This window comes from Hakea prostrata, chromosome 3, assembly GCF_041222555.1.
Source record: "Hakea prostrata isolate BN-2017 chromosome 3, UWA_Hpros_2, whole genome shotgun sequence".
In the NCBI taxonomy this organism is placed as follows: Eukaryota; Viridiplantae; Streptophyta; class Magnoliopsida; order Proteales; family Proteaceae; genus Hakea; species Hakea prostrata.
Window position 1 is genome coordinate 75677374 of NC_142602.1, and position 14762 is coordinate 75692135.

Below are 14762 nucleotides of genomic sequence, written 5' to 3' on the forward strand. Positions count from 1 at the left end.
CTATGTGTTGATTATTTTTTGTTTTTCTAATCATCAACTAGTCAAAGCCTCTACATCCCAAGAAAAGAGGAAAATGTATAAAGAGGTGGAGGTTTGAACTCATGACCTTCTTAAAATTTCTGTATCTCCCGTCTTCATCAATGTGCTAAAAGGACATTTACATCCACGTGTTGACTTTGAAATAAGTCATCGGATCCGGATAAATAAATATTATAAAACACAAATAAAATTATCTTATTCATTAATTTGAAATACAAAGCAATTCTTTTAGTTTAAACACACTAATTAATTGATTTGATACACATTAAAAGCATTTGAATTTATCATTAGTCTTTTTTTCTTTTTGCAAACAGAAGACTTTATTAAAGAGAAAAACCATGATTACAACCTAGAGAAAAAAGATCAAACAACATTAACTAGCTAATATAAGAAGGGGGAGTCTGTAAATGTAAAAAAGATTCCTGCGTTACTGCCCCTTCTTTAGCCAAAGCATCAGCAACTAAGTTATCATTAGTCAACTTGAGTGTAAAGTGGAGACATCTTTTTTGGAATTAAGATTCACTTGAGCCACCTTACGTGTGACCTAACTACATCCTCAAGGGAGTAACTATTATGTATGATTTTAATAAAAGTGGATTTTGCATCTGACTCCAACGAGATTCGAACTCTTGATCTCATATTATGAAGTATTGATATTTTACCAATTAATGAAGATATTTTATTATTAATTAGGTCATACACTTCAACATTTTTCAGCTTTGAAGTTGCATTTAGCATGAGAATTCTTTTAGATAAACATTATATGGGGTTGAATTTATTTTAGTCGTTCACCATGCAACATTATACATTTAACCTTAAGGCTGCGTTTGTTTGCAAAGGTGGGGTGGGAAAAAAAAACATGTGGGTCCCATGTGTAGTGGGGTGAGGGGAAAGAAAAGAAAAAAAATGATTTTGTGGAAAAGTGATAGTGGTGGGTCCCACTTTTTACTTTTCCCAACTTTCCCACAAAGTCCCACCAAATATGTGCGGTTTTAAATGGCTTGAGATTTAAGGAAAAAAAAAAAAGAAATCTGCACTCTCTTCAAGAATTTTTTGACCCCTTTTTTCCCACCCCACCTTTATTCCAGCAAACAAACGCAGCTTAATTGCTTAATATTATGATATTGGGAAACTAAAGAGCATTTTACAGAATCTAAATGCAAAGCAAAACCAATAAGACGTTTATGGTTGCTACATGGTGCATCTACATTGAGTTATTCCAATGCAAGGTTGGTCAGGTGGCAAAAATTCATACCTTTTAATAAAGAGATTGTGGGGTCAACCCTTACATACGACATATGTAATATACCATCCCCTATATATAAAAACGCTTATTCTTAAAAAAGAAAAAGAGAAAAAGTTTGAGTATTCTAAGTCCAGATTTTTTCTCTAGATTTCATTGTCAATCCTATCATTTGTAGGGGGAGGTATTTCTTCCCTGTTTTCTATCAATAAAGTTGGAAATCTTATGATTAAAAAACAATGACAGTGATATGGGGGGATTTATACCCGACTGGCTTAAGGTCGGGTAAGGCTGGTCGAGATTCTTGGTCGGGACTAATGCCAACCGACTGGGTTAAAGCGTAACGTCCGCTGGACTTATTTGGCAACGACACTCAAGATGGAAGGTCAACTCAGGGATAATTACGCGGGATCAAAGATAGGGGAGCACAATCTTAGGAGAAACAACAGCTTTCATTGGGTAAACTTACCAAATACAGAAAAGGTAACACTTACAGTATAAAAGAAAGGACACGCTCCTCCGATAAGCATCCAATACATTCTGAACATAGTCTTGTGTAGCTCTTGCACGAGATTTTAACCTGTTCACTATCTGACTTAGCCATCGGAGGTGGCTGCCCAGCGTACCAATTGGCCCGCGTCTAACCTTTATTGCTGGGAGATGAGAACGAGATGAGGTTTAGTTGGAATCAGAGATATAACTGTGACGCATCAGACAGTTCAACACCCCTTTAGCAAAATAAATTATATTTAACCGTGATATTAGATGAGGATTTCTTATAAGGTTTCAGCAAGAAGGGTGGGGGAGGAGGAAGAGGACAAGAAGAGGGCCCCGGAGAAATCTGCAGTGATTCTTTGTTTTTGGGTGAAGAAAATTCGGGGTGATTTTTAGTTCCAAAAAGGGGTATGTGAACACGAGACATGTCACCCGGACCAATTAAAAAGACAGGAGGGGTATTTTAGACCTTCGAAGTAGTTTTAGATACATACAGTCATACAGAAAATCAAACGTTCTCCAGCCCACTTCAAGTATAGTCTCGCCCACTTCAAGTATAGTCTCGTGTATTTTTTTTCTCTCTCTTTCTCTCTCTCTCTCTCTCTCTCTCTCTCTCCTTAAACGCCACCACCTCCACCACCACTACCATCACCACCTTACACAGTGAAGGACAAAAGGTGGTAGATTAATAAACCACCACATCCTCAAGTCCTCTCGATGACAAACCTCACCACCTTCTGCTTCTAAACGCCCCATCTCCCTGATTTCCTGACATTTCTCGATTTACCGCTCTTTCTACGCTTCCACCATGGTCATCTCTGTTTCTCAGGTATCAACATCCCTCCCCTTTCTCCTAGAATCGGTGATTTTGCTGTTTTTTCTTGAGTTTATCAACTTGCCACTCAATGTTATTTGTATCTGGGTCATCATGGTATTCTGTGTTGTTTTGCTGGGTCATGGGTGTGTTAGGAGTGGTGTAAGGAGAAAGGCAGCTTTTTGTTCATGTTGGTTTATGGGTTTCGATTGATTCTCTGTTTTGAGTCCATGGAAGCGTTAACTGTTCTTTTTTTCGCAGATTTGGGTCTGTTTTATCTTAGTCGTTTACACTTTAGAGGTGGTTTGTTGGTGCGGTTGACTCGTAATTTGGAGGGGATTGGGAATTCTTTCATATGATGCGTTAGTTGAGTTGGCTCTATTTATCGCTTCTTTAGATTCCAGGTCGTAGTTTTTGGGTTTTAGGTCTTTAACGACTAGTTTTTGCCGGATGAAAGCAGCCATACTATCATTTGTCAGCTCCTGGACTTCTTAGCGGGTTTTAAGGTCCTCTAACCATTTTCAGGATAAGATTATGCTACTTGTGAATTGATTTTTGAATAATTGTTATTAAATCCAAGTTGCAAATGGTTGCAGGCTTGCAGCAAGAACTTGTTTTTTTTTTTTTCTTTTCTTTTTTTTGTTTGTGTGGCCCAACTAGCAGTGACTTGTTTGATTATTGATAATTGGATTAAAAAAAATGTTGATTTCAAGTGTACGCCCAAATGTGATAGCTTGATCTAAAATGATCATTTCTAATGTAAGCCTGAATGTGAAACTAGCTATGAAAATATCCATTCATTGCCATTGTCTTCAACTACTTGAGGTCATTTATCGGTTGGCAGGAGTTCATGCTGGTCTTTTGTTATTTTTATCTGGTACTGAACGTTGAGCTTTGTTGAATATGTTATAGCTATATATGAAGCGCTTTCAGTATCGTTGTCGGATCCATAGGGTCATCCTTTGGTTGGTAGGAGTTCATGCTGAGTCTACATTATTTTTATTTTGTACTGAGCAATAAGTTTTGTTGAACTATGTTATCTGTAATAGTACTCTTTAAGTTTATGCAATTGTACAATGTTTAAGCATAGGTAGAAGGATAACTTATTTGAAGTGCAGGATGAATATGCTTTTAATGCTTGAGACCTTAATGTCTGACTGTCAAATGTTGAGAAGTGAAGATTCATTGTTTCATGCATCCTTTGGTTGGTAGGAGTTCATGCTGAGTCTACATTTTTTTCATCTGGTACTGAACATTAAGTTTTGTTGAACTATGTTATCTGTAATAACACTCTTTAAGTTTATGCAATTGTATAATGTTTAAGCATATGTAGAAGGATAACTTATTTGAAGCGCAAGATGAATATGCTTTTTATGCTTGAGACTTAAATGTCTGACTGTCAAATGTTGAGAAATGAAGATTCGTTTTTTCATGTTACCCAACATCCCACCACTATCTACAGTTTGCCCTATCTATGTTGTATGGTTGGGTAAAAATGGAGTGGTGGGGTGTAACTGATTCTTGATTCTCCTGATTTTCTGTGCTGTCTTAAAATTATCCTTATCCTGGTTGATGATGTTAATTCGAAGAATGCTTTCCTTGGGGATACCTGAATCTTCCAATATGCGTAGAGAAACATATTGATGTAGTATTGAAAGCTTGATGGTGTTGGTGCATAGCATAGAAAATTTTCCATTTTAACTACTTACTAGCTTTGTACTCCACTAGTTGAAGGGTTTTTCCAGGGTGGTCACCTATTTTTGGGTGGCCCATGATCAAGAATTGAGTTGTTTCCCATGTATTCTTGTTCTGTGTCACTTTCTGAGTCATCCATATGTTCTAGTGTGGGGGACAACTATAATCGCTAGTTAGCTTGATGTCTGGACCAATCTTACCAGATTGATAATTGGATCATTGCGTTTCAGTTGCCAAGATATTTAAGTTTTGTGCCTAGGTTATTAGAATTTTGATTGTTCTGGAGCTGACTGTTGACTATATAAATTATGGCTCCTTTATATCTGTTTAATAGTCACTCCTGTGCAACTTACCTAACAAGTTGGTTCAGGCATGGTTTTCTATCTCTGGTGTCTGAACATAAGCTGGAGCTCCTGAGAGAGATTGATGTTACTCAGACCATAGTTGTAATCTTAGATGTTGGAGGAAGGAAAATTCAAAGTAACACCAATAAGCTGTCGCTAGGTAACCAAGTGCCATTTCTCTAGGTGAAGCCTTAAAAACTATAGTTCAAAACTTTTTTCACCCTGTGTTTGAGAAACTTAGAATTGAATATGTGCTCTGTATCAGTTCATGGTTTTCCAGTTGTCAATGTTTGCTTCTGTTTATTGTTTTGAAGTTCTCTGATTTCTTGAAGCCATGATTTTGTCCAATATAAAATTTCAAATTAACCTTTGCAGATCTGCTGCAGTGTGGCACATTTTATTATGTTCTAAGAAGTGGCGATTGTCATGAGTTATTTGATTTGTTAAACTCCATCGAAGTACCTACCAGGAGTTGTGAAGCTTCACTTATATCAAGATTATAATTTTTCAGTTTTATGGATCAGTGTGGAGGCATTGATTCTTGAGGTCAACAGAACCATTGTCAGCAGAGCCAACAATGGTTAGCATTAGAAGGCGCAGACTTCTTGGATTTTCTACTGGTATACTCAGCTTTAAAAACTGTTTTCCATTTGAAAAAAAGAAAAAGAAAATGACATTTTTATATAAGATGATGTAGAACAGCTGTCAGATTTGATCCACTGTAGGAGGTCTTGTAAGCCTGCTACTTAGGGGGTCTCATTTATTAGGTTCTATATTATAGTATCTGTGCCACTATTTGCTACTCAAAATTCTATTACCCTGCAAAGTTTTCTCTCGTTTGAATTTGTTCATCAAGGTCTACATTATGCTTGAATCAGCGCATCACTGCTTTGGTGGCCTTTGCAGGGATATGTCCTTTTATGGTTGAGCTTCCCTAAGTGTAGTGACAACAGAAATGATTCTGAAAATGCTATCCACAATACCAGATTGGTAAATGTACATCAAATGCCTTTGGAGGATGTCAACCAACTGAAGGAGGCAAGCTTGGATCACTCTATCCATGTTCTACTCATTTCCTTTTGGAATACTTTGTTCTTCAACTCTTTTCATTGTTTGACAGAAATGCTCTGAGTGTGGGTTCCATCATATCTGGAGTGCTTTGCTAATCCAAGTATCTATTGATCTGAGTGTAAACTTCTTAAATTCTTAAACCCCCAACCCCTGAAACCAGTTCCTTTAGTTCAACGTTAAAGAAGTTGAAGCCCTTTTCTTCTTTGATGGAACCAAATGATAACTAAGGGTGTCAGGTAAGGTAAAGGGCCAATTCTTGTTGTAATTCTAGACTCCAGAATTGATTTTGAGGCATTGATCAAGTGTAACAGTGATGTGAACCAAAAGCTGCCCCTGGCCAAAACCCTGGAGTTGGCCCCAAGGCCACCCCAAAGTGGCGCACCTAGGGCTGGCAGAACCCTCTTGGAGGGGTATTTTGGTCAATCCAGCCCTAATTACTTGATGATTCTAATTTTCAGATTTTTTTTTTAATTTTCAGAAGAGTCTTGGTAAGAGGCTAGTTTGAGTTAAAGATAAGTTTTCGAATCAGTGGGATTCTTTTTTAAAGATAGACTCTTTAGTAATCTTTATTTACAAGAAGAGTTCCTTTAGTATTTAAGTCTTAGGGGGAATCTATTTTCAAGGATCATTAGATATCTAATTAATAAGTTGGATGGTTGAGATTAATTGTAAGTGGATCCTAATCTATAAATGAAATCCAATTAGGATTAGAGTCTTTTAGTAGGCTATAAATAGCCATTGCTTCTTTATAATTCTTAAATCTGATTATTTGAACAAGAATATTTGAGTTGAGGACCGTGGCTCCTGTTGAGGGGGCCATGGCAGATTTTGAGTCAAGTTTCTTCTTCAAAGATCAGCAACAACAGCCTGTCTAGCTTTCTTCTTCCAGAACTTCCAGCAAGTTTCCAAGAAGTTTCCAAGTAAGCAATGCAATCCCAGCCCCTTCCCCTCTCTCCCCTACCATCGCAGGCCTCCCCACCCCTTTCCCTTCAATTGAAGCAACCCTCAGTCCCTCTCTCACCTCCCCTAACCCCCACAAGACCCTCCCCTGCCCTTCCTTGTTCTGCGCAGCCCTAATTCCCGCTCCCCCTTGCTCCCACACCTTGGCGGCAGCCTTCCCAAGCCCCCACGTCACTCCTAACCCCTTCCCCTACACCATACAGCTTTCCTTAGTCCCTCCCCACCCCCTCCTCTACCCGACAGCACCTCCCCTCCCATCTCAAACCCCCTCGGCCCTCCCTTTCTTCCTCTTCTTCCTTGTGGCAAACCCAGAAACAGAAAAACAGAAAAGAAAAGATAGAAAGAAGAAAAAGGCAAAGAAAAAGAAGAGAAAAGAAAAAGGAAAGAAAAGAAAGAAAGAGAGAAAGAAGAAAGGAAGAAGGCAAGGAAGAACAAGAAAAAGACCCGCTGCAGGATCCAGCCCGATCCCCCCATTATTTCATCCGTCTTTTCTATCAACCCTAAGAATAATCTTTAGACACCCAAGGAAGGCCCATGAAGAATTTTTTAAGCCTCAAACTTCTTCCCCTTACATCTCATCTAGTTTTGTTAAACCCGTACCCTACCCATAACCTTTACATTTTGATGCCCATATTGATATAACAATATTATCCATCCCACCCAAATCTGTTAATTACTTTGGTGGTTTAAAGAAGACTATCCTGGGCCAACTTTTAATTTTGGGGAAATCATCCTAGACTCCTAACCCTAAAGTTGGGTTTCACATCAAACATCTTGTAATGACCTATACATACCAGAGGTTGAGCATCTATTTCGTGTTAATAAACTCCCAACATTAACCTGGAGAACCTTGTGGGGAAAGAACCTTCATTTAGGTTCTCTAGAATCGAGCAGGGGAAAGAAGATCAGGCGAGAGTAGCACTTGGCTAACGTTAGGAGAAAAACCGTACTTTAACTGAACTCGCAACTTAAGATATCTTATGAGTAATTCAAGTTCAAGGTGTGCCAGTGTCAGTAGAAACCTTCTACCTAATACATGAACGATCTGATAAACTAATTATCTTATGATGAAATCTTTGTTGAAGAAAGATGGTTGGTTGCTGTCTTTTCTAGCTCAGCTTAGCATCTATTGGTAAAGGAATAAAAATTCACCCTCAAACCAGGAAAACCAGTGGGAGATCGATTGGAGTGAGGATCAATATGATAATAAAGACCAAATTAAATAACTAGAACTTTTTTTGGCTTTCTATTTTCTCCTGTTTATATATTGATGTTTCTTAAGAGAGGAAGTCTCAAAATATTCACAGCCTCAATAGGTTTTATATAGAGTTGCATCTGAAGCAAAAAGCTTTGAGTCAAATGAGGAAAAGAAAAGAACGACTCAATTTTACTCGACCACAAAAAGAAGTAAAAAGAGGGAAATTATCCCCTCTTGAGTTTGCACTAATTAGAGAAATCTCAAGGGAGATTCCTTCCCAAATTGCCCTTTACAACACATACAAAGAGTAACATAAAAGGATAAGGAGGATAGATAGAAGCATGGTAGAAGATCTCGCTCTTGAGAGAGATCTCGACCATCTCGGTGAGATCTCGATCGAGATATACAATTTTTTGGCGTCAACTCGGTGGCCCATCTCGGTGGGTTTTAGGGTCCCAATTGGGTTGAAACTTGGTATTTAGCTTATTTAAGGCCTTTTGAACACGTTGGTGGCCTTGGATTTGTCAGAAACAATCCTATGTATGATTTCTAAGTCTACCTATAGTGTGAAACCGAAATTTAGTAGGATTAGGGAATGCAATGTTATACAACATGTAATATAGGACCTTTAAAGCATATAAATGAAAAGCAAGTATATCAAATGCATCTACTAACTTAAATGTTATCAAAATTCCATCCATATGAGTATCACAATCTCAATTTTCAAGAATAAAATAATTATACAACCATTAAAAGTTCTATATAAGTCATTAAATCATAAATTCATAAGACAAGTAGAGAATGATTGATCTTCCTTGTTGTAGATGTGCTAAGAGTAATTGCAAGTGAAAATTCAGCCAAAATCTACAAAAAAAAAAGCAAAAATTGAGAGTTCCAGCGAGATCTAGGGCGAGATATGGCGAGATATAGCGAGATATGGTGAGATTTGGCAAGATCTCGAGCGAGATATCCCAACTCACAGATCTCGACCTCCATCTCGTCTCGCCAAGGTGAAAAAACGAGATATCTCGCAAGATCTCCCACCATGGATAGAAGTTGGGGGAGGGGGGGGGGAGTAGGGAGATGGACTATCTCAGCCGCTGAATACAGATTGCTCCATAAGCAATGGTAACACATGGCCTACAAATTTGATTTCTCCTGTCTCAATCTCTTATTGCAATGAAAATAGCCTATTTATGGCTAGGCCACGTCATTACAAAATAGTAAGCAATAATAGAAACTTAAGAAACTAGAAACAAAGCAGCTAAAATAGAATTCCTATGGGCATAAAAATAGGAATTCCTAAAATAGTAACAAACTGGAATGAGTTACTATCTACGGTTTTATAGCAATGAAATAAATATACTTTGTAAAACTAAAAATTAAAACTAAACTAATGGTTTCTTTTCATTGAATATTTTGCCGATATCTGGCATCTTATCTTTACTGTGGATATCCATATTTGCCTCTTATCGCTGCTCATGTGAACAGTAACTTAGTTAGTGTTCATAACATCAGCCTCCCTTTTTCTCCTTTACGAAACTTTCTTGATCCCTTCTCTTCTTCATTCTAGGGTTGCCATTGATGGAAACTTGCCATATCATCAGACCAGGCTGTTTCTCACAGCAGTCACATCCTACAACCTTGCTTGGCTGGTTTTGGGGCTTGTTCCTTGGTACACATGGACTTGAGATGAACATCATAGGGTGCTCCACAGTTGTACTGTCAATGTGGGTATAGAAGGGATTTTTTTTTCGTGATTGAGTTTCGTGTTCTTGTGGAAGGCTTTGCTTTTCTATATTTTTGGAGTCGTGTTGTTCTGCTGTTTTTTCCCCTTCTCTTTTGTAGACATTCCTTCAGAACTAGCACAATTTAAATGCAAGTCAAAAAAGACTTAATTCCTTTGTCACCATCCTTTTAGTTGATTGGTTAGAAGATCTTTTCTGTTGCTATTAGTAATCAGGCGTCTATACCTTTATTGAGTGTCTCTTTGAGCCTCCATGTTGACCAACACTCTTCCAGTATGCTAGCTACGTTCCTATTGCAACTTCATAAATGAAGAGCACACAACAATTGAACTATATGTTCAACTGATAGTACCCTAACCAGCTTGCCCTGAATCCTACCAAGAACCTCACTGACAGCAATATATTCTTTCATTCATTTTCACAGAAACAGCAAATACAGCAAATACAGCAACCAGATCTTAACTCTTCCAACATCAAAGATAAACACAGCTTCTAACGATGTCTACAGACTCCAAAACAAGAAGATAGTAACAGAATGATATTCATTTCATTGCATAGTTCTGAATCATCAATAAGAATAGATATAACTCTATCTCTATCCACTGATATTCAGTTCTTGGAAATAAGAAGCTAAAAAACTAAATCTGCAACTGATAACACCACATACTCACTTCTCCACCTGAGAGGGTCTTCCCTCTCCCTCGCAAGCTCTGCTTGCTACTCCTATTTTCTCCTCCCCTTTTCTCTCTCCCCCATTCCCCCTTTCATACTGCCCCCTTCACATAACAAACTCTAACTAATTTTTACTCTTCTATCCAATCGTCTTCTGCCAGCTGGGATGTCTGCTCTGCAGCTCTGGCTACAGAAGACTCATGGTTATTGTCTAATAAAGAGTTGCCACCTGTCCCCTCCCCTGCTTCAGATCCTAGTGGTGCTATGTTCTCTATTGTCCCTGCTGTAAGTGATACTCCTTTCCCTTGTTTAACCTTGTGTTTGTATACCTGAATAACAAGGGGCTTATCATCAACCATTCAGTTCCATTCTCTAAGATCAAGTCATTTCCATGTTGGGAAAGTCATATAAAACATAAGATGGTACTCAAACTAAGCTTTACTTTTAATTGACTGTAATGGGATAAAATGTTGCACAATATAGCTTGTAAGTAAATCGATCAATTTATTGGCTAACAAGCCTGATACATCTGGTTTATCTTTCAGATGAGCAGTGGATGGTCTGTAGTTGTATCATGCTCATAGTTGTTCTGTGAAACTTCTTTCTATGATTTGCCCCACAGTGGCCTGGCATGTACTCTGGGTTGGGCTGGGCCTCAATTAAGGGTGTCAATTTGATACCCAAACTGAAACCAACCATATGAATCTGTATTGTACCAAAACTGACATTATGAAACCATATTGTCCCAAACTGTTTAAAAAATGGCACGGTACAGTTCTTAAAAGCAGCATCTGTTTCAGTACGACACATACAGCATCTGTTTTGGGTGATATACTGACGGTATGTGCTAAACAGTACCAAATGTATCATTTCCATGCCCTACAGTTTCCATTTGTTACTGTTGACATACCGATACTTTACTGTTCCGTATTCATACTGTTTACATACTGAAACCACACTGTACTGGTACCATATGAGTATGCAAATGTGGATATGAAAATGGTACAGGACGATTTCGGTTTAAGTGCCGATTCTCTGTAGTGTACCGATACAGTACCATTTACGCCCTTAGTCCCAATTCTCTTTCCTGGTTTTGCCAACCTGGTTGGTCCTGCCTAGCCTAAACTCTCCAGTAAGCTGTTCCAAGTGTGATCTGAATATTTTTATAGTTGCTTCTGTTGTCTTGCAGGTCTAACATAGCCAATAGGAATTTGAAGCTTCATATCAATTATGGTGTGTCAATTCTAATGGGACATAATATGGTAGTAGAATCCATCAAATAGCTCATGTTCAACCTCTGCTAAATGTTTTAAAATCCACCTGTAAACTGATAGTTGCTTTAGCTCCCATGGTCCAAGCAGATTATAAAGGCACACATATGACTCTCTTCTCTCGCTTCCCCCCTCCCTCCCTCCCTCCCTCCCTCCCTCCCTCCCTTCCTCCATACACCTAAACAACTCAGTGCTGTGTTGTTATTTTTAGTGCGAGTTCTTGATATTTCTGAGAAGGGCCTTGCTGCAAAAGCAGAGCAAAGGCTTTGTACACTATGACCATCCCGAGTGGTGAAGCCTCATGCACTGGTCACACTATTTTGCCGCATCTTCTATTTGAAAGTGTTTACAGATGTATATAATGTAAATTTTGATGTCAGAACATACTAGCATCATGTTTGGTAAGCTGGATTTCTTTTGTCTGTTGACATTGTACATGACAATTACTGCCATGTCTCTGTTGGATAGGAGGTGCAATTGCTTCATTTCATCTCAATCAATTGTGAAATATGGAATCTGTTTGTCCTAAATATATTAGATGGTTTTTGGGGGAGTATATTTCTATTTTCTCTGCTTGGATGCAACAGAATTGGGGGTTGTTCTCATTGTACATTTTGCCAATGTAAATTTTACCATATTTTCTGTTGTGCCACCATTTTAATAACTAAAACGATTGTCTGGATTGTTTTATTTCTACATATATGTCTTGACATTCTTGGTTTCACAACACCCATAATAATGAATTTATAGTATCTCTCAGTATATGAGTGTTATGAATGAAACAACTTGAGGCTATATCTTAAGCATTTCCATTTCCTTGGTTTCCATAGAACTGTATTTGATCTTTACATTACATGGATACTTTTAAAGAAAAAGTTCAATTAAACGTCTGATGCATATTTGTTTAATCTTATGATTGAGATAATATTAATGCTATACCATTATGTCCCAGATAAATGTATCCATTTCTGGCTCGTCAAAAGAAGATCAACATCAACAATTATCAGGTTTGTCTTTAGACTAGAATTTTATATAATAATTGTTTTTGGCTGAACTTACAGTCTTGGAAACTGAGGAATGACTAGGATTTTATTTTATTTTATTTTTGTATAAAAAGGGTAAAAAAAAACAAATGATATGCTTTCTCCTTTTTATTCTTTAAATTATTTTCATAAACAATAATAGAAGTACCGTATTTCCTCTTTGAAACAGGTAAGCCTAATTATATGTGTACTATGTAGGGGTTAAAATATGCAAATTATTTTCAAATTTTGAGCTATTAGTTTGTACTTGTTGTGGTGAAAATGTGCTGGGGACTCCTTGGTTCACTCTTAATCCAGATCTGGTTTTCCGAAACCAAAACAATGGTGAGAGTGGGCCACCTTTGAGGACGGGAAGCCACCTCCAATGAATGAGTCAGTTCAGGTAAGAGAACCAGAGACTCCCCTTGAGGAATCAATGCTCAAGGAGATGGAGAAGAGAATGTTCTTTAGGAGTAATTGCAGATGGCTGGAGTATTCAAGTCTTACCGTTGCTTAGGCATAGTGATGATTTATATATCTGGTCCATACCTATATTGATAGTGGACGCTCTATAGCGCTTAGATGAGCATGACTTAAATGAAGGGTGGAGATGACTTTTTGGAGAGGCTTGCTCAGCAAGCTAAACTGTGTGATCTTCACGATAGCTAGAGATCTTGTTGGTGAATCAAGTGGTCAGCATTAGGTTGATCCTGATGTAACCTCAACCCACAGTTGGGGGACAAAAGGTGAGGATGCAGTACTTGAGGCAGACTTTGGACGAATGAGAAGCTTCCTCACCAGTAATGAGCATTTATTGATTCTTAGTGCATTCAATGCTGAATTAAATGATGTGATTGACATTTGGATTAGGATACACTAAATCTCTTATCTGCGCTACTTTTGCCGGGAAGTCGCATGAGGATAGCTGTGTGTCACTACATGGTCTTCTTTGTAGCTTCTCAGCTGGTATCTCTTCCGAGAAGTGCCAAGCTTGAGAAGTACCAAATGAATCATCTTGTGCCAGATTTGAATCCCTTGCTTGGTCCAAATGACCTGCTCTAGTTCATTGGCTTGAACCATGATGACCATAACAGTACTGCATGATGAAAACAAATTAAAGCTCAGTTGTGGTAGTTATTAGTCTAATGCTGCAATGAGTTCAATCTCATCTAATATCTAAATCAAAGGAAACTCAAAAGTTTGGCTGACCTCAAAACGGCATACACACCATCTTATTTATAAAAGAAGGAAGAAAAAAAAGACCGGGTAATGTACTAATGTGTGAATACTGTAAAATTAAGGAATGCCAAAGGATTTAAATGAAAAAAAGAAAGAGAGATGGTGAGGGGAGACATAATTACTTTCACTAAATCTTACAAGTGACCCAAACAAGACCATCTTCATCGCCTCCCACCTCACCTCATGATGCTTCAATTGATATCTCAAATATGAAGAAGAATTTGAATAGTGGATGGCTAACTCAAAAATCTTAACTTGAGAATCTGATATTTTCTCTAGCTCCTATGCTTCATGCTGCATCTTCTTTCTTCTTTTTTCACTTCAAGATTTTAAGACATCTTGATTGTGAATTTTGTAATCATAGGAAAGAGGGCTATTGGAAAAATGTTTTATGTAAGTAATTATTAGAATTTATGAAGAAACATATTTCTTGTATGACACATAAATTGGATAAAACTGTTTGGCATGTGATGAGTAAAATTAATAATAATAAGCCAGCCGGGTCGAACCACGGTCGGTCGGTTCATCCCATTAGGACCGGAGCGAATAGCTAAACCAAAAGGTTACTTGAGCATGAAGAAACTTAACAGTTATGGAAGACCCAACCGATATGGTAAGAGATATGATCCCACTAAAATCGGGATAGACAATCGTGGCAAGGAAGGAATGTGGAATAATACGGATTAGGGAAGTTAAACCCTAAGATCATACAGTCATAAACAAGACTCATGGATTAATCTGACGGTCGAGAATGGAAGATAACCCTATATAAAACAACAATCCGTACAGAGGGGGTGATTGAATCGTTCTTCATCTATTTTCATCTCTCAATCAAGCTCTACAACGATTTAGAGCTCTTTTATGGTGCAATTATTGACTTAGCCATCGGAGGTGGATTGTTGACTGAAGAGTTGGCCCACATCTGACTCTTGTTTTGTAGGCCTCCGACGG

General features: G+C 38.0%; 1 pseudogene across 1 annotated transcript in view; it reads left to right on the top strand.

Moving 5' to 3' along the window:
• Positions 1-2367: 2367 nt before the first annotated feature.
• LOC149023100 (ethylene-responsive transcription factor-like protein At4g13040) overlaps positions 2368-14762 on the top strand; it is a 39822-nt pseudogene continuing 27427 nt past the window's right edge. The window contains exons 1-4 of the transcript XR_016172510.1: positions 2368-2606; positions 5006-5250; positions 5537-5668; positions 12503-12557. The product of XR_016172510.1 is annotated as an ethylene-responsive transcription factor-like protein At4g13040 (transcript). The remainder of the gene's footprint in view (positions 2607-5005; positions 5251-5536; positions 5669-12502; positions 12558-14762) is intronic.